This window comes from Acanthaster planci, linkage group LG09, assembly GCF_054643075.1.
Source record: "Acanthaster planci isolate LZ-2023a linkage group LG09, COTS_SCS, whole genome shotgun sequence".
NCBI classification, from domain to species: domain Eukaryota; kingdom Metazoa; phylum Echinodermata; class Asteroidea; order Valvatida; family Acanthasteridae; genus Acanthaster; species Acanthaster planci.
This window is the reverse complement of record NC_141785.1, coordinates 6,888,598-6,909,936: the sequence shown is the minus strand read 5'-3', so window position 1 is coordinate 6,909,936 and position 21,339 is coordinate 6,888,598. Positions and strand designations below refer to the sequence as shown.

Here is a 21,339-nt window from a genome sequence, read left to right as displayed (position 1 = left end):
AATCTCCTGTCAGAAATTGGCCCATCACTTCCAAAAACCTAAAGAACAGTCTACTGCGGCGGTCTTGTACGTAGATAAACGTTATAGGCCTATTTATTACGGTTTGGCTTTATGGTAGTTTGTTTGTAAAAGCCGCGCAATAAAACAGATCAGATTAGTTTACACAATCCTGAATTCATAAGGTAATTATTCTTAAAGTAGTAATCTACTTTTGTGCGCAACATGCCCCGAGTTGGAAGCTACTTGTCCCAAATTCGTCACGGTGATTTATACATGTTTAATCATTTCTATAATCGGTCCCGACTATGGCACACATGTATCTTCCCAGGGTCCACAAAATATTGAGCTGATGAAGCGTACTGCATTTAGTCCGATCTTAACATAGGGGGCGCTGTAACTTATATTGCTGAGCGCTGGTGCGGCATCGGCGTGATGATGCCCACGTGCGGGTGGAGCTGGAGCAAGCAATCCAAAGGTAACTTCATTTTTGGTGTGCTAAATAAGGAGACAATTTTAGTTCTAACGCTCAGTATTTTTCAGGCTCTAATGTGAACGAGCATGTTCGAACCATCAAACCATTAAAGCTGAACATGTTTCATTTGAATACCACCTCCCTGGCCTGTGCCGTACTCATGGCATGCCATGGATGTGGGGTTTTTGAGAGATTTGTTCCTGTGCACGGCCCACGTTAGGACTTAGGGAACACTCAGCTGAAATTGTGCCAATTTCTGGATGTTGTCATTAATTTCAGGCTATCAAATTTCATGACACCGAAATTGTTCACAGAGGTGATCAGCAGTAGCATGTGTTTTTAATTTGAAGGTTATAATGTCATTATTTAACAGAACAATTTAAAGTTTTCAGCAAAGAGATTTTGACAATGTTCCATGAGGATAAAAGTCAAGGAAAGGTTTTGAGAGGACACAACTGTAATTGGGCCAGTCTAGTGGACTGTGGGTACCTCCGTATCCTTTACCCTACTCGTAAACTGAAAACAAGCTCCCACACGGTGTGGCCACACTCAGTGTAGCACTAGCAGATCAGCGGATACACATACATGTAGAGACAAGTCAACTTACAAGTATTGTCCCTCATAATTGGACTGGTCTTCTGCTTGAGTCCTGTCTGTTAGAGTCAGTCATTGAAGCCTAAGTGTATTCTGAGGTTCATTTTATACACGGTGTTGTTTTAGTTTTAGTCTTTGGTCTTTTTAAGTGTTACTGTGAGGTTTTGGGTTTTTAAGTTACTGCTCTAGGGTGGGTTGGTATTTTTACATGTTTTGTTTCAAAATCTAGAATCGGTGTCTGATGAGTACAGTACTTACTAAGTACGCTCCAGTAAGTTCCCTGCAATTTTTCCCTTAAATTCTTCTTCAATTTTAGAGTGCAGTTCTCCCCCGTAGCATCCTACTTATTTTGTAAGCTCATCCTGTACGTGTACTTCTTCAGTGCATTGGCACACTTCAATGCTTGGCCCAACCGCTACACGCACCTGGAAGCTGTGTAATGGACATACGTCTCATTCAGGTAAGAGATTACTGGATGATTGATGTGCGTAAGTATAGGGACATGGCATACATGTAATGCCAGCACTCCAATTTCACCACACCTCCTGTGGCCATGGTGGTCGGTGCCCTTACAAGGGGGCATGGTGCCCTAAAAGTTCCACTTTGTCCACGGCCCAAACTGGCCATGTGTCCCATTCTTCCTGGCAGTGGTGCCCCTTGTTTCTCATAAGTTGCTTACTTTGCATTCATGTGAATGTATTTCCTGTTGCGGTCTAACATTATACGATCGTCTTCATGCCATATGGGGCGTCCGACTTATGGACTTACGGACTTTTTAACGGATTTGTTGGACTTATGAGGCGTTGGACTTAAAAGCTGACCCTACGAGGCTTGCCTGTACTGCAATTGGCTTCAATTTACACTACATATATGTATTTCATTCTGCAGCCCAACGTTCGTGAATGATTATTCGCTGGAGGTGCCAAGCATATACGGGCATATTGTGCAACAACTTGGCTAGCACATGCATACACAGGCTTAGGCCATGTCCGAAACGGGCCTCCACAGCGACAGCTAGGTCGTTTGTCCCTTTAGTTGCGGATTGTGTATGCACGCACGCAGCAAATTCAACTACATGTACATGTGTCTAACTGATTATTCTGTGATGTGATGGGTTGGTCAACTTTACAACACAAGGGGATGTTGTTGGTAAGCTCATGCTGTGCAGTCCCAAAAGATTTGTCAAATTGAAACAAAGCCTTTTGTTTTTGTTAAATATATGGTTAAATTCACTAGAATTCTTAAATTAAGAAATTCTTTCTCAGAAAAATGCCAGTTCCATCCTGTAATATGCGATGTATTGTCATGGATTGTAAAATATTTAAATATGATAGCTCATTATCAAGCACATAAAACACTATGTTTCCGTGTTACAAGCCCACAGCAAAACAAGCAGCCATGCTAGAGAATCTATTTACAAACATAGGCAGGGGAATGCACACAGGCACTATGTTTTCCTATTCAAAATGTGTAGAATGCCATAGCCATGCCCTACTCATTAACCCCTGAGGTTTCTCCCAGGGGCAATATTTTTCTTTCTTTTTTTCAAAATAATGACTTCAGAGATATTCTGCTTCTCTTAAGTGTGTTATTGTGTCACAATGTGAAAGTTGCCCTCTATTAAAGATCTCGAGAATGGTAGCAGCCATGTTGTTTTGATGGGGATTTGAAAAGCTGCTTTTTGCTGCTTTTTCTGTACATCAAGATCAAATGGAGGCAAAATACAAGAGAAGACAAAATAATTTGTACTCTGTACTTTTGAATTCCAGGTTTTTATTGAAACAAGAGCAGAAAAACAAGCACAGGGGAGTAAACTTTTTATTGTAAGTGAACCATCATACACTATGGAAAATGTTGAGTCATTCATCTTAGTTTCTGCTTGCTCTCATTTTGGTTTCTTCCTGGCTAGTTATTTGTATAGTTATTGAGATGGAAAACAAATACAAAACTTTTAGTGAGATAAAATAAGTAAATCCCAATTTTCTGCTTGTGAAAATTTAATTTTGATTGCTGATAAAGTCAAGGATATGGAGGATGTGCAGCATGTCTCAGGTGAAAAGTTACAACAAACACAGCGCACAATGACTGAACTAATATTTTTCTGCAGACTAATAAAGTGGACAATTTCCATGGATGCCTTGCCAAAAAGACTAAATTTTAGCCACCAAAAGGATGCTTGACTTTGTCAGTCGCCACGGCAAATGGCACCTTTCCTGCAACCCTGCACTTCACGAGTGTTTTCACAATTGCTCTCGTTCTTGTTGCACATGTCCATTTTTGGGGTGACAATTTCACTGCGTTCAAGACATTTGTTGATCTAGATTGCAGGGCATTCCTTGAAGGGACAGTTGCGTCCTTTGCTGCCAAAAGACTCCTTCAATCAGCTGTTTAAATTGTGTGTTGCACAAACCCTGACATTCCTCAGTCAGCATCTGGCATTCAACGTAGGCCGGCCATCACAATCAGGATTTCCTTGATCAGTAGTGTATGAGAACAGCATTGCAACTAAGTCCACTGCAGAAGGCTTGATGTCAACAAACTGGCATGTTGCTTGTACCCCTCTGACTTGTCAGTGGAATTTTGGCACTCGAGTTTGTCAAAAGAAGTTGTCTTGGCAACATCGGGACAGAGCAGCAGGACATCCTTTGTCAGCACTGCATCGGCTCGGTCCTTGAAGACTCATCTCTAGCAACAGCAAGTTCCTATTTTTTCCTTTGTTTGCCTTATGTAGACTTTTGATGAGTTCATCTGAAATGGACTGTTTGGAGATGTAACAATTTGTGGCTATTCTGACACCAGCCTTTGTTCCATTTGCAGACTGCACATTCCAAGCAATTCAGTGTTGCTGCAGAACTAGCTGGCTGTGCAAGTTTGATAAATTTTCTCTTGCGTGTGAGCATCTGACAGAATGCATGTGGCCACACAACTCATTCCCTCATGTCCTATAGACCTAGTACATTAAGACCTACCCCACCTCATTGTCTTTTGATATAGCAAGTGTAGACAAAGTGTGACGTCATTATGTCTATTTAAAAGTCATCCTTGTTGGATAATTTATTTTGCCCAATTAATGGGTGACATATATATAGGGAGCCATAACATAGCTCAAATGGTTCCCAAAATCCTCTGATTTTATTATGATTTCACATGCACCCTTGGAGGTTACACTTAATACTGTTTATAATTTGGGAATGTTTTCTGCACAGACTGTGATCTCCTGTATTAGCCTTTAGTTGGACCGAGAGAGAACACAATTTCCTTGGCATCAGAGGCTCCTTTAGTACTAACTGTGCATCACTGGTTCATGAACGACTAGGACATGGTAGTAGCCCCATTGCTACCAACAAAATGAATACTCCCAACCAACATGACTCTTCTCAACCAATTAGTCTGTGCTTCTACTCAAGGTGGATAGCATTTGGGGATTGCAGCTGAAACCTTAACTGGAAGAGATTGACTGGGTGAAAAAACAGACGGGATTGTTTAATTATAGCCCTAGATCAACATTTCTTGTGTTGTGGGCTTTCATCTGAATGCAGATGGTTGAAAATAGATCTAAAGAACGCCAAAAATAGAGGAATGTTTAAATCGATGCCTAAAGGCTTGAAAAAAAATGACTTTTTGGAAATGTATTTTAAGGTGTTTTGAAAAATAAATGTACTTAGCTAACCAAGCAACAATCAAAAAGAAATGGAAAATGACAACTAAGAAGAGAAAGAGATTTTTATGAAATGTTTATGAGAAATTCCAGTAATGTGAGCTTGTATATTATTTGGCCCTGATCTTTGTTGATTTGATACTGTTTTCAATGATACTTCAATTGCTGTTGTAAAGGGCACCTTATAATTTGAAACGGTGGCCCCACAAATGTCAGTCATATGGGCTGAAATTCAAACATGGTTTGTGATTAATTTCCTTAGTTTCAGCAGTGACAGAGAGACAAGAACAAGCTAGTCCCTGGACAAAGTTTTCTGAAGTGTGACAGATCAGAGATATCATATCACTGGGGACAATACTTGACAGGTATGGAAACAGCTTACATCATTTTGTGATATTAGTCCATGGTACTGCTAATAACATGCCCAGTTTAGTAAATCTGGAACTTAGGTTTTGCCTCATAAGCTTTTCAACTAATGAGAATCTCCGGCCTTTGGAGCTGGGTTGAATTTCACTGAACAAATTAGAAGATGCAATCATTAGGTGTGGTGGTAACATTTGTGACAAACTGAACAGAAATTGGACAGAAGCTGAATCCACAGGCTGCTTGCAGTGAATGGGGACTTGTACTGAAATAATAAAGGGGATGGATGGAGATTATAGAGGGATAAATGTCCTCATTCCTGGATCCAAATCATGTACAAGGATGACTACACATTCCACAGGTGTCATATAAAACATCTGGACTGTTATTTCATTTCATCAGCTAACTTATTAGTCAATGAAGCCATCAGCGGCCATCTTGCTCTGTTAATTACAAAGCCTTTAAATATAGCAGTTTGTTACAATATGGCATGCAAGCCAATATTCACAGATGGTTGGTGGTGGCTTCAGTTGGTACAATAGCATTTTGAGTCCAGAGTTTCTTTTATGATGTCCTTGACAGAGGCCGGCTTCTACAATACACACATGAGCCGGAAAGTGTGATATGGAAGCCAATATTGACCATAATTCCTGGATGTAAATTTTAATCACATCTGTCTGGAACCGCATGTCTGGAAGAAGGTCATTGAGGAAGCACTTACAACTTCTTAATCAGTTTTCTCCACCTCTCTCAATCCTCCCATTGCCCTCTGAGAACCAGTCAATCCAGGTTATACACTCATGTTGTATTGTCTTTTCTTCCTTTCAGTCACAGCACAAGCCGCTGGTGAGCCGCTGCTGCAGTTTCTTGATTATGGAGTTCTGTGCTAGTTGTTGAGGTGATCCGTACTTTGATCTCTTGCAACTGCCTTCTGGGTAAAAGGTAAATGTGTCCAATGTTAGTAATCCCAAAGGTATGATTGAGTCTCCTGTGCACTCATTTTGACTTCTGATTTGATTTGACTTCTGGTAATGTCTCATTAAAGATCTAAAACATAATGACGTCAAATGTGCACTTTTTTACTTGGACTTAATGTCTTGCTTCCCACCTCGCTGCCATAGGAAACACTGCTAGATGCACGTGTAAAGTAAGCATGACGTTATTATGTTACAGGTCTATTTGCTTTTCCCTAAGTTGCCACAGATGGACGACCTTCTCGGTGGATAAATTTAACTTGTGCCAAAAACTGGGTGACACACATGCAAATGGAGAGCCATGATTTAATACCATTGATAACTTTGGGAATAGTTTATGCACAATCTGTGATCCCTGTATAGTAATTGGGGATGGCAGGTAAAACGTGAAATAGCTGTAAGTGTTTGGCCAATGCCCTTGGGTGTATGCAAAATCATATTGGAATCAGAGGATTTGGGACAATTTTAATTAGGGCTTTTTTGTACTTTCTAGGGTTGTTATCAGAGCCCAAGAAAGAAGAGGGGTGCGAGTTGTAAAATGACTGCTTCCAGGCTTGAGAGGTTTTACTTTTCAGGAATTGTTTGCTGACCAACCAACAATTGAAGAGAGTTGAAAGAAAGGAGAAGAGAAAAATGAGTTTCATATAAAGACGTCTCAGTGATGTCCACTTGAATGTTATTTGGCCCTGATCTTTGTTGATTTGACTCAGTTTTCAATGTTGCCTAAAATGTTGTGGTGGCTCCTCAGTGAGTAGTCATACAGTCTGTGATTGAAACAGTTTCTTTGGTTTTGTTGTTGTAGCATTGATGAAGAGACAAGACCAGACCCCTGGGAGACAGTTTTCTGGATTGTAACACATCACCAGATATCTGGTACTGCCAACACTACTCACTCAGTAAGCACTTTATATCCTGTTCTGATTTTAGCCTCATAATCAAAGGCATGTTCCAGCTTTTGAAAAAAAAAGCAGCTGTACCTGAGTTGTATAAATGTACAGTTCTGTAAAATCTGGAGCATGGCTTGGTATACCCAGCAAGAAATGAGACGGAGGGGTACCCCCCAACACGTCCAATCCTTACACATTCCAGACTATTGTTACTTAACACATTCCCCCAAGATGTCTGAAAGGAATTCCCCAGATTCCTGCGAGACAATGACCAACACAAAGCAGGAGGGGGGGTTCTCTCCGTCTCATACCTTGCTGCATATGTGATTTGGACTCCACTCATGAGGATGATGAGAGCAGCTGGTTGAAACGTTGAGTACTCACTCAACGGTTCTTAGTCCACAGTTCAAATTGTGCAGTTTTGTAGAAATTTGGCCACTAACATAGAGAGGTATTGAGTTTTTTCTCACCTCTAACCCTTAACTTTGGAAATTTGTACATATCTCATATATCTCATGTGTACATATCTCATATATCTCATGTGTACATATCTCATATATCTCATTGTACATATCTCATATATCTCATGTGTACATATCTCATATATCTCATGTGTACATATCTCATATATCTCATGTGTACATATCTCATATATCTCATGTGTACATATCTCATATATCTCATGTGTACATATCTCATATATCTCATGTGTACATATCTCATATATCTCATGTGTACATATCTCATCATTCTCATGTGTACATATCTCATATATCTCATGTGTACATATCTCATATATCTCATTTGTACATATCTCATATATCTCATGTGTACATATCTCATATATCTCATTTGTACATATCTCATATATCTCATGTGTACATATCTCATATATCTCATTTGCTGCATTCCGATGTTTTCCCATCAGATTTCCAACATAACTAAAGCTCCTCAATTCTTAACTTTTCAATAAATGAGTTTGTAAATAGTGCCCATTTTAAATCGTGCAGGTATTTAGAAATTTGGCCATTTAGTGAAAGAGGTATTGGGTCTTTTCATTGATCTACCCTGAACTTTAAAAATACATCTTTCACCCCATCTCATTTGCTGCATTCCGATGTTTTCGCCTCTGAATTCTAACATAAGTAAAGCTCCAAAAATATAAATTGTAAAGGAAATCAATTCCTCAGTAGTCCACGCTTCAAGTCAGGTAATTAGATATTCATTTAGCTAGAGACGTATTGAGTCTTTGTTCTCCTCTACCCCTAAAAAGTACCTATCTTACCCCATCGCATTTGCAGAATCCCCATCTTTTCCCCTCTCAAATCTGATATAACAAAGCTTGAACAGTCTAAATTTGTAAAGAAATCTGTTTGTAAATAGTCCACGCTTCAAATCATGCAGGTATTAAGATGTTTGGTCATTTAGTTTGAGAGTTATTGAGTCTTTTCATTGCTCTACCCTTCACTTTCAAAATATTTCACCCTCTCACATTTGCAGCATTTGCAGAACTTTTCCCCTCTAAATTGTGACATAACTAAGGCTCCAACAGTCTAAATTTTCAAAGAAATCTGTTCCTTAACCCTAACCCTCCAGCCTACTTTGGCTAGAAACCCTGCCAGACACCTCAGTCTGCATCATTTGCCAAAGTGGCTTGCCTGCCCAGTGTAACAAGATCCACCAGTTCTACTCTCCCCAAGGCCAAACAGCCTGGGGGTCTGTGGTTGCCAGTTACCACACTATCCAACAGTGGCATTGTTCAATAGGACTAGCTGCCATTGTCTCAACATAGCCAGTGTGTGCCACTGCTGTTGATTGCCAAGTGCATCAAAGTGCATCAAACTTTTCACTTGGTGCTTCAAATCGAGGAGGTATGTAGATATTTGGTCATTTAGTTTTGAGAGGTATTGAGTCTTTTTGTTGGTCTACCCTTAACTTTGAAAAAACATACACATTTCACCCCATCTATTTGCTCCATTCCGATGTTTTCCCCTCTGAATTCTAACATAACGGATGACTCATAGTCCCTCAAGGTGCATAAAGGTGCTCTAGTGACTTCATTGCTAGTCTGTTTCTGTAAACTAATACAGGTATACATGTACACTGTAAAGTAGCTGTGCATATGTCCAGCAATAAGGCCAAATTACTCTGACTTGCAGTGTTCCTTTTCTCATGATTTGTGATCTTGCTGTTACTAAGGGAATAAATCACCAATTAGGACCGAACCTCTTTAAGTAGGAGACAAATCCCTCTGCTGAAACTCAGAGGGAAAAACCACTCGGATGAACAAACAGAAATGTTTGGTTGCTGCTGTTTGTTGGAAATTGGAATAGAACTTAATATTTGACTTTATGGAAGGTTGAACTTAGCCTCACAAACAACTACATGTAACTCTGTATGATGTACAAGGACACTTCCTACTCTTAGAGAAGTGCAGGTGTTTGCCAAGGCTCTCATCAGTCTTTCCACTGACAGTTCGTGTACAGACTAGGGGCCACTCAAAATTTTCAGTGTTTTTCAAATTTTTATTTTTTTTTCATATTTTTTGATCCACCCACCCACCTGCAATTTGTATTTAAAAAAATTGAATTTTCATTCAGTACATGTTCATTATTCATGCATTTGATATAAATTCATATACATGTAAAAATCTATAATGCAACACAGTATGGCAAAATGATGGCTGGAATTGCAATAAAATGATTGCAATCGATTGCGCACGCTAGAGCACGCCATGTCTAATCCGCTCAAAAATGGATCTCCCAAGGTACGGCTATGCCTACAGTCAATTACCGCGTCTCCACGCACATGCATACATGTACATGTATGTATTTCTATTGGAACGGAGACGTAGACCTAGCTCTAGCCAACAGATTTGGATGCAGTTTGCTGCTGTCTGGTTAGTCTTAGATACAAGGTGATGAACATATCACCATTATTAGCAACTGGTTATATAGTAGGTTTATATAATACGCCTGGTACCCTGCTACATTTGTCTTTTATCACCGCCGCAAGTGCCCAGCTGCCAAGTCAAAGAGTAAAAAACCACCTCATTCCATGATGTTTCACACATACATAATAATGTACAGGAAGGGTCAGTCTGTTTGTATATGGAAACAAAGTTATTAATGATTGCATTTTGGGAATGCTGGCGTGGCGTGCACGCTACACGTATTTCAGGCAAGTCACAAAAATAAGTGTTTCTGGATTCTAATATAAAAAGTAAATTTCGATTTTCAATTTATTTCCTTAACCCATCCACCCACTATTTAAAAAAAGTCAAAATTTAAAAAACACTGAAAATTTCGAGTGGCCCCTTAGGAAGACCAGTGTCCATCGCAGGAAAATCACCTGGAGAACCATTCATTCTTTCTCACTTTTTAATTCACTCATTAATTGCCTGGTCTTGTCACAGGAGGAGTACTATCACCTTTTGGCTGAGAAGATCTACAAGATACAGAAGGAGAGAAGCGACAGAAGAGGATGCAGGATTCAGGAGGTATTGATGCTGCCGTTGGAGGCATCCCCATGATGGCAGCAGCACAGCTGCCTCAGCCTCCCCACTAACTGCCCAGATCAGTATGTCCACTGGGAAAATGTAGCTCTTTCAACCAACTTATATCAGAATTATGCTGTACATTACGAAATGTATATGGTCTTGAAGGGTTATTTTGGTGTCAGTGTTGCTTTGGCTCAGCAATGAAAAGTGGACTGGTAGAATGGGGCGTCAGGTTGGCATAGTGACACTTTTGTCACCTTCCACTTCTGTGAATCCAGCCCAGGTTTAATTTGTGGATTTTTCAGTCTTTACTTAACTTTTTGGGGTTTTCTCATCTCTATAATGATCATGGGGAGTTTTTCCTTCCACTTCTTAAACTGAACACTATCCTCATATATTTGCAGTTGTAATTTGAAGTTGTACTGGCAGCCCTTTGAAAAACATGCTGGAAATTATATTGCCACCATCAATAAATAAAGCTACAATTTTTATTGTTATTGTTGTTGGAATTACACAGGGGAAATGGTATTGTTTATGGTAGCAGGGCCAGGTTTCCTTCAGTTTAGTTCTAAATGTGGTCAAAATACAGACTGATCGTTTGTGGTTCACTCAAGGAAGTCTGTACACAGGTTAACATAAATTTGGTGTGTGATTTCTACTTACGGTTTTATTTCAGTTCCAAGCATCTGTAACTTTTTAAGTTATCACTGAATAATCAAGACCTTTTCTTTATTTGTAGTTTTCTGAAGGCTTTTAGTTTACTTCATATTTGAAGTGATGTCACCCATAGATCATCGTGCAATTTTTATGACTGCAGATGAATTGACTCAGAGTGTGTACAAAATGCAGATGTAAAACAAAAATTGTACGATGCAAACAACAAATAAAAGTGTAATTCAAATGTGAATTTTATGTTTTGAAACACATTCCATATCTCGGTATGCGGAATGAAGACGTCAACTGTAAATGTAACTAATTCAAGCTTAAAATTATATTTCTGATAGGAGCTTCATTTCAGGTGCTTCTGGAAAAAATCTTTTTTTCTACACACAACTGTCCTTGCCTATTGTCTCTTTCATGACTTGAACAAAGCTTTTGCCAAAATAAATTAGACTACTAATTTTGAAAACAGACTAATGAATATTTACATGTATGTTGATACGGTCGCTGCTTGCCAAAGGGAAATCAAATGAAATGGGAAGGGGGAGGTTCAACAGCAACTCTTAAACTTGAAGGTCCCTTTTTCTTGAATGTCTGTATTTAAACAAGATATGCTCTTATTTTTATTTTTCTAAATCCACTTTGGATGTAACCATGATCTGGCCATCTATATACACAGGTAGGCCTACAAGCTAATGGTTTCAAACTTCAAGCATACCTTGACTCGATCAACTCGACTGACATTTAAACATGTCAATGCTCTGTTTGTTTTGTTTTTCAAGCACACACAAAGTCTGAGTCTGTGGAGGTACACTGTGTGTTGAATTTGTGTGTTGAATTCCCTGTTAGAGTATACCACTCCATGGGCATGTCCCACATTGTTGACAAGTATGAGGTTGTGGTAAGAAATGTGTTACAAATACTCTTCAAATGACTGGTGTAAATCAGTATTTGTTGCATTTGGCTGTGTTGGTGTCCATATCTTACCTTTTGAAAGTTGAAATTTTTGGCCAAAAATTATACCCACCTGCAAGTGGACAAGAGGAAAGGGGTGGAAGATTCGAGAAGTAAATTGCTATTCATGTTTCTTTATTTCCCCTTGTTTGATTTTTTTTCATAAACAGAAGATTCACTATCCACTGTGCCATACATGGTCTTGAAAGTCACAGATTTGAGTCTTAAGATGGCAACACCTTGCGATTGAAGAATATAATAGAAAGCTTAAGGCTTTAGTACTGAACAGGTCCAGTCTCCCTCAGGAAACTTCTAAGTGCCTTTAGTCTATGCATCTTGTATTCCAAAATGGTCCACCAATCAAAAATGGGCTTGTTTATGTGTCAGGCTTATGTAAAATAAATACAAGCCCTTTGCCTTTTAGACATTTTGGAGAAATATGGGTTAGAAAGTACAGATTTGATCTTGTATGGCCTGTTCCACTTCACCACAGGTCAATACATTTGAGACAAATCTAGGGAATTTCTGTGTACAAATGTTTCAAAATGATTTTGAATTCTAGATGAGTACTCCATGTACTGTTTGTAATTCCTGTAATCTGTGTAATAGTCGGAGGATTTTAATTGACTGAAATAAAATATGTAGCCTGAGACATTAATAATATGTCCATGATTTGAACTGCACTTTATTACTCCTTTTTTGGAACTTTCTGTTCCTCTTAAGTTTCTTGTATATATGAAAGAAACCTGGAAGTTATGCTTCATGGATACTCTCATTGAAAAGTGCACCGGAAATTTAAGAAGCTATTAAAGGAAAAATGATTTAAAGAGGACACCCTAACGAATATGAAGATTTGTAAAAGGTGTAGCTCAAATCTTGCCTTTTTCCTGCTTTTTTAAAAGGTGTAGCTCAAATCTTGCTTTTTCCTGAATGAAAGAATGAGATAAAAAAAGTCTCTGATTTACAGCGAATTATATTGTGGAAATATTTCATTTTCCGAAACGGTTCTTGTTAGGCATAGGTGTTGGCATTTCTCCTGGGATGGGGTAGGGCACTGCATTCATCAGCATTAAACTGAAAAAGATTAAAGGTAGAAGGGTGTTAACGCCGAGGTATTTTCAAGTACTTTGATTTGATTTACTCACTTTTCCCTAATATAAAAACTGTGATATAGAAACAAAATGAAAGAGGGCCCTTTGAAAAAGGTTCAAATAAAGAAACCCCGGTCAGTGGCAAAAGCAGGGATAACGCAAAACAGTTTCAAAACAGCGGTCCCAAAAAACCCATTTGCGATTTTCACCCACTTTTATTTTCTCTTTCCCCAGGAGGAGATGGGGGAGGGGCCCCTCCCTCTTGCAACGTGCACACGCACAAACTTGAGAGCGCGGTTCTTGACCACCAAGTCACTGCTCCGTGTACGTCGTGTGTCGTGACTTGGACCAATGCTCGGATGAGCTTGAAGCTCAAGTCGTCTTATCTTGTTAGCGCTACCGGCCTTTTCCAATTGAGGGCGCTGTACATGTGTTAGATGTGTCCGTCCTATCCGGCCCGCGATGATCATGCTGCGTTCGAAGTTTTGTGAAACTTCACGATTTTCAGCAAAGATTGTATAGCGCTGCGCTATACAATCTTTGATTTTCAGCACAAAAAGGACGTCATTGGTGAAGCGTGGGACATCGTATGGTACCATTTTCCCTCAACAACAACTCAAAAGATGGTCAACTGATGCAGGTATGTTGAAAACCACTTTTTGTTTTCAGGACTTACACTGTACTGACGTTTTGGCACAGTGTATGGAGGCCTATGGTACCTTTCCTAGTCGGTGCAAAAGGCCCATCGTATGAAATTCCATATCTGCAGTCGTTCGCTTTGCTTTTTGTTGTGCCCCATACCGTAAGCACATGGTGTTGGACTATGCTAGATTTGGTACAGTAGGCCCAGGATAATGGTGTTTAATTTTGGCTGAGCTGGTACTGTCAGGTCAGCATCTTGGTTACAACAGTGGGTGTCAGATTCTGCTGGGTGAACGGACACCGGTGGCTCCGGCTGGCTGGCCAGAAGAGCTCACTGGGTAAACACACAGTGAGCTCTCAGTGTTGGACTGTGTGTGTACATGTAGTGTGTGTACAGTGTACACGGATGGTTATAATGCTCTGACTAGTAGTACTGGGTGTTTCAACTTGCATGTGTGTGTTGCTGGTCAGCATGGTCAAGGACATCATACATGTATTTTGCATACAAAGGTAAGACTGGTACATTTACTTACAGGAGGGTATTGGAATTTTTATAGAATGTAAAAAATTCCACACAATTATTGGTATTGTACATAGATGCATAATGTGTTCTACAAAGGTACATGTAAGTATTATATAATATCCATACCAAGGTACATGTATGCATAATATGTATTTTTTATAATAAAAATACCAACACTTCCTATAAATATCAGTGCAACCTGTTGCCTCCTTGCAAAGAAGACGTACGTAACTGGCACCGTCAAATCCAATAGCAAAGGGCTACCTAAAGAATTCACAACCAAAGACACCAACCCACAGCAACAAAAGATCAAGCAGATGAAGAAGACCAAGAGAGAACCTTCTATAGCTGACAGAATGGCCAGTTTACTGCAGTCATTTGGAAAGATACCAGGGTGATGATGTTGCTCTCTTCATCACACCAAGGGTTGAAAGACCCAACCACTGATTTCCTGAAGCGTAAGGTTGTGAGTGACAAGACAGGCAAGCGAAAGGTGAAAAGTGTGCCAGCGCCCTCTCAAGCAAGGGACTACTCCAAGCACATGGGAGGAGTAGACAGAGGGGACTAACTCAGGCCTACCATACCTGTGCCCGCAAGTCGCAGTTTTGGTGGCTTGGTATATTATACTTCCTCATCGACATCGCCAGAGTGAATGGGTGGATCTGTTTCAAACACCACAATCCAATGGTTGATGACAAGAACATCAGCAGCAGTAGCAGCGAATGCGACAGAGAGGCAGGAGATCCAGGCAGCAAGATGTCACACTCAGATTTTGTGTGGGCCGTAGCCAAAGACCTGATTGAAGGCTATGCAGGGGGCTTAGCATCTCGCCAAACTGCATCACAACTGGTATCTCTCATCAACAGCGCTGGACACTACTCTGTGAAGATGCCAGGGAAGAATGCTCGATGATGTTGCTGGTGCAGACTGAACAAGAAAGTAACCAAGTCTGGACTACCAAAGACAACACGACGAGGCTGCCCAATCTGCGGCGTCAACTTATGCCCTGGGGAATGCTTTTTGAAGTTTTACGCAGCTGCAGCACAAGAAGAGGGAACAACATCAACTGAGTAGTACCTCAGAACAAGAGTCAAGAAAAACAAAAAGAAAACAGAAATGACCCTAAAAATAAAAACATAAAGATACAGATACGGTAATTAGGACACTGATAACAGTGTGCCTGCAGTTGTGGCACCAAGACTGATTAAAAAAAAAAAGCCCAAAAGTTGGAAACAGTATAAACATATTGCTTGATTTTGGCAACTTTACTCAATGCTGTCTCCTTGTAGTACCCTAGCAGTAACCCATCCATACCAAATCAATCAGAATTCAACAGTTTTGAGGGTGTTGAAGTTTAACAGGTTATATACTTTTCGAGTGCAGGGGCCTAGGATAAAGAGTACAGGCCATAATTAGCTCCAACATAGATATACAATTGACCAGGAACTGTGCTGCGGAGCGGCCGTGAGCTCACCCATGAATAAATGCCTGTGAACTCCCCCAAACTTTGATTTTCTATTGTAAGTATATTGGCTCATTTTGTTAGGTTTGGTACCATCCTTTTCTAATCACTAGACAATGCATAGACCCATCTGTACCAAACAGGCCAAACTCCAACTGTTGGAGTTTGCCAGGTTTAGTACTGTATGGCATATGAGACTTGTTGGAGTTTGGCAGGTTTGGTACTAGTAACTACTGAAATTGTGCACAGCTGTTGGAGTTTGTTAGATTCAGTACTATTTCTAGTGCAAGGGCCTAGGGAGTTAGGGCTAAAGAGGAAACCTACCTCTATTGGAAACCATGAGACTGCTCTTGAAGCCCACAAGTTGCCTCTCTTGTATTGTTCTTTATTAATAAATTGTAGCAGGGTCTGTTGCTTTGACCATGCACGAGGCCAGTGCCTATGAGTGTCATATGGGTATGCCTATAAAGACGCCTCATGTTAAACATGGAGGCTTGGAATCAGAAAAATTGAAATGACCCAATCTGGAACTTTTCCTCCAGTTACCAATTACAGCATACCAGTACATGTACATGTATGTGGAAGAAGAGCACCAGAATAAGATGAGTTACTTTTAGCTTTGGTTCATTTTGTTTTTGCAGAGTACACGATTATATCAGTGGAGGTCTGTCAGAGACTCTGTTGATTGATCCAGAAAACACCCAGCTTGCTGTGGACAGGGAGAGAGGGAGGACAGTTTCTGCTGTTACATGTACCCCTACAAGTTTCCATCAACCTCCTAAAGAAGGCTGGACAAGCGACTTATTCCAAGTGACTTTGCGCTTTCCAAAATCAGGAAAACCTAATTCAGCATTTGAATAATCATGAAAACTAATTCAGATCTTTAGACCATGATTACAAATGTAGCAGAGATCAAATGTGAATTTGTGTAACATAAACTTATCTTGTTAATTCCTCATTCCTTTGGATGAAATAAAATCATGGAAAAAAATAACAGGTTTACCAAAAGTTTGTTTGAGTAAATTATGAATTAAACTAAGCAAATGAAGCAATGCTAGGTAATCCACTTTGCTTGGATTGCAGGTTCCAGGTGCTGTGTCTTTTGGAGCAATGTGGCATTTTCTTGTGAACCAGCCACATTTGAAAGAGAAGGCAAAAGGATGTGACAAGCAGTTTGGAAAGGGGTATAGGCTTTATTGTTCAGGGCATGTTAAAGATACATGTATCATGTATCAGTCTATGTCTGCAGTATCACCATTTATCTATCTAAAAGCAACTGTTCTTCCAACAATGACAAAATCAAAAATGTACACAAGTTATATATCAGTATGGCAATCATCTCACCATATACACTCAACATATTGTACATGCCCTGCAGGATTGGGTGGCATTTGCTGCCATGTGGCAGTATTTTTATATGCATGCTCAGATACCAGAACTTCAGGTCATACCGACCTCTATCTTTCAGAACCCTCTATATCACGTACATCCTATCCTCGACAGTAGAAAACAAAAAGGTAATAATTTCCCAATCAGTGACGCAGTGTTTGAGAAATATGACCCCACCAAGCCAAAGAAGAGAAACTCAAATATCAGGCAATCTGACCCCAGACCAAATCTCCTTCAGAGAAACAATCGCGAAAAAAGTATACCAATTACGCAGTAAGCTTAAAGAGTTTAAATCAAAAGGCAAATCCAGTGCATTTCTCCATGTCTTGCCATTTGCTTCATCTTTATCTGCCATTTCATTTGATCATAACTACATGTGTACTGCATCTGAATCAACTAGAAATCCAATTCAATCCCAAAGAAACTCAATGAGCTCAGTAGCTCCTAATTCAACTGGTGGAGGAAGTTCTCAACAATCAACAGATTTCTTGACTGTTATATCCACCACATTTGAAATTTATTCAAAGCATACTTATTGTAAGCAACAAGAGATCCAAAACTATCTGAAGAACTGTAAGTTGATGAAGAGTTTAAGGATAAGTGCCGTAAGTATGAGCAGGCACAGAAAGTGACAACTGAAGAAGTTGAGCAAATTGAACAGTCTACCAGGGGTCAGTCAGTCAATGAAAACTGGCATAAACATAGACAGGAGAAAGTTACAGCATCTGTGGCTGGTGCCATCAATAGGAGGAAAACAACTCCACCTGATAATCTTCCTAGAATTAAGGGATACGACAATGGGAAATTTATTCTAAAGGCTTGTAAACATGGGATAGAGTGTGAACAAAGGGCTGCTGATGCCTACATAGAGTACATGAAAATGAATGGTCACCCAGACATTTGTTTGAAGAAAACAGGATTTTCTGTCATGCCAGAAACTTCATGGCTAGGTGCCAGTATAGACAGAATTGTTTCAGATCCTTTAAGTCAACCTCATAAAGGAAACGCTGAAATCAAGTGTCCATTATCAAATTTCACAGAGGCAGACTTTGTAATTCAGCGTGGTTCATCCTTTCCACTTCAGAGAGACTCAACAGGCAAGTTAAAGCTTAACCATCATGTGTATTATTACCAAGTAAATGCCAGCTTGCAGTAACAGAGAGAATGGTGTGATTCTATCATGTACGTACATGCAGAAACACCTGAGGGAAAAGATCCATGTTGAGCGCATCTGGTTTGACCAACAAGTGTGGGAAAACATTGTCTTTCCTAAACTGAAGGAATTTTACATATGATATGTTATGCCAAAGATTCTGCCAAGGCGCATTAAACTTGGCTTCTCCATGTTTCCAGAACTTTTTCATTATGAAAATGCTAGAGACACAAGCAAAAGAAGTGAAGAGTAGGTATTTTGTTGGATTTACATGGTACATGGAAATAACTGTTTCCCTGCAGTTACATAAAGTTCTTGGATTTGCCAGAGCACTTTTAGGTTCAAATAAGTTCAAATTTTATGTGAAATTTCCAAAGAATGCTTACATTTATAAATCATATTTATTGCCATTTTCCTGAAGATATAGTAATATGACATCTTTCCCCAGACTGTGTGGTGCAATAACATTGAAGAAAATTGTTTTGACTTTAATTTATTGATTAGTTGACCATTTAATGAAATAGAAGATGAACATGCAGGTGCTGTGTAGAAAGGAAATTCCTGTAAGACTTTAAATTTAATCATAGTACATGTCAGACATGTTAGTTTCAACACATGCCTACGTATTTTATAAAGAAACAAAAATGAATTGCCTGTCTTATGATATTCACAGTAACTAGTCAGATGTTATCTTCAATAACAGTATTTATTATCAACACAGTATTTATTGCCACCTGTCGTAAATACAGATAAAGTTTAATTCACTCTGTAGCTCAGGAAAGTGCAGTTGAGATAAAAATACAAACATGTAATACATGTGTATGCTGAAAGTGAGAATAACAAATGTGCTTGAAAATTGTCTTCAATAAAATTAAAACTAGCAATTGAGATCTCTGGTGTTTTGATGATCATTATTTTTGTGTTTCAGGTGTACATTATATTCACTTTTGCACAGCATTAATCATGTGAAATTCCTTCAGAAATAATTTTGGGCAAGAACCATCAGTCAAACTCTGTTTCTGATGCAGAGTTCAATTGTTTTGCCTATAGGTCTAGTTATAAATGCCTTTGAGCTCATCAGTTAGTCAGTGCTTTGGGTAGTTACATGCCCTCTACCTTTTGTGAAATTGCATAACTTCATAAGGGTTGGGATTTAGTACTGAATTGTTTGTGTGGGTTTCATTTTCATTTTTTAGGCAGTGTTGCTGTAACACTGAAAGAAATACATGTACTAGGTTGGCTTCTATTAAACCTTATTCGAATTAGGAAAATATTTTAACATTTTGGTTTCTAACAAAGTTGAGTACTGCCCCTCGCAATTTTTCCTACACCTCTACACTTTTATACTTTTTTCTCTATTTCTCTCTGAAAGCTCCACAAGTGATTTAGGCTACACATATTTTGTACAACTTCAAAGGAAAAGAAGTGCCCATGTGATGAACGTAAAACGGAACTTAAAACTCACTGACTGCATGTCTTGTGAAGATGGTCTTTCCATCTGAATTTCAATGGCATCAATGATAACTCTTGTTAATGGATACTTGTCTTTGAAGCACTTTGGCATTGTCTCATTGATAAATTGAGGAGTGGGCCAAATGTCAGTTTCCTTCAGGTCAAAGTACATAAGATTAATCCAATAATCGAAAGTCCTGGAAACACTCAACTCTTGCTTGCTAAATCTCTCTTCTAAATCCTTCTCCAGAAGACCAAGTCTCAACCTACACATTAGCATAAAAATTGGTTTAATGGAGTCAGTTTCCACTCTGATTGCATCTGTGATGAGGTGAAGAAATCATAACAAATCTTCAATCGCTCAAAATCAGGGAAACCTGTATAGAAGCAAATGTCTTCATTGCAATTCTTAAACTTTTCAATGCAGAATGTATGCCTAGCTTGAGGAATACATGTACTTCGTAGCTCGGACAATGCCTGTGACAGACTATTCCGGCAGTGTTCAAGTTCTCTCTTCAGTTGGATCACTTCATTACCACAAGTACATGACGTTCATATTTTTCTGTTTGAATGCCGACATCCTCATAATTAGCATTACCAATGACGCAAGGCTCTGTCTCTTGTGAAGTAGCAGATTTTGGTGCTGGTATTTTTGCTGCAAGTGGGTACCTCTTTGCAGGTGGTTTTTCGGGTTTGGGGTGCTTACTCCATGGAAAAATAGAAGGAATAGCATTTCCAATTTTCCGGCCCTCCTTAAAATGTTAACTAGATATCCTTGTGCCCTCTGTTGCAAAACGAAGATTCTTATTTCTGACTGCAATATCATAAAGTTTCCTGAGTTTTTTTATCTTTTGGTATGCGGTAAAAATAAATATTTTTATCATGGGAGGTGTTGTAGCATAAAGGCACACAGCAGCTTCGCATGATTGCACTGTACAAATGGCGCGCCACAGGATCCCCCGGAAGTTAAATTAGAGAACCCCCAGTGTTCATAGATACGGCTCATTCTGCCATTTACCAGTTCCAAACATGCCATTTTCGGTTGCCCATTGCCCATCGCACATCGCCTGTCATGTGGGTTGCATAGGACCTGCAAAATCCGGGGTTTAACAAATGACAATGTGATGATTCCATTCATTTCTAAGGATCTTTTCCCAATACGGCAAGTACAAATCCCAGCTGCAAAGCATATACTAGTCCCATAATTAATGCCAATAATGCTAGACTACCCCTGCCCCTTGACAAGAAAATGTCACCTTTCTGAGAATTCAACCAAGTGTTTTTGGGGGAAAACATTCTCAACGAAAATGTTCAGACCAACTTATCCACAGTCTAATTCTAATTTGCATACTGTAAAAATGTGCCAACTTGTTTTCATCAAATTCTAGAAAGAAATCTGCCAACCGATACAAATATTCCATTTTTTCCTCTCAATTTCACCTTGGAATCCAGAAATACTAGACAGTGCTGTGGATAACAAACTGTTACCACTTGGTTTAAGTTTCAGAAAATATGACGTGTTGGTTTTTGTGGGTGTGTATGCTATGGTGGATAGACCAATGAGAA

General features: G+C 39.4%; 2 long non-coding RNA genes across 5 annotated transcripts in view; both read left to right on the top strand.

The window, feature by feature from the left end:
• Positions 1-286: 286 nt before the first annotated feature.
• On the top strand, positions 287-12,739 carry LOC110988290 (uncharacterized). 4 transcript variants are annotated; one of them, XR_015426517.1, is made up of 8 exons: positions 287-475; positions 1,383-1,526; positions 1,955-2,215; positions 2,836-5,089; positions 5,916-6,029; positions 6,864-6,957; positions 8,449-8,819; positions 10,364-12,739. It is a non-coding gene; the product is annotated as an uncharacterized LOC110988290 (long non-coding RNA). The 4 variants fall into 4 exon arrangements; XR_015426518.1 differs by lacking the exon at positions 8,449-8,819 and having other exon boundaries at positions 289-475; positions 2,836-4,473; positions 4,987-5,089; XR_015426519.1 differs by lacking the exon at positions 8,449-8,819 and having other exon boundaries at positions 291-475; positions 2,836-2,889; positions 3,395-5,089.
• Positions 12,740-13,505: 766 nt separating this feature from the next.
• Positions 13,506-21,339, top strand: part of LOC147798066 (uncharacterized) — a 102,649-nt gene continuing 94,815 nt past the window's right edge. The window contains exon 1 of the long non-coding RNA XR_015426476.1: positions 13,506-13,792. This is a non-coding gene — a long non-coding RNA (uncharacterized LOC147798066). The remainder of the gene's footprint in view (positions 13,793-21,339) is intronic.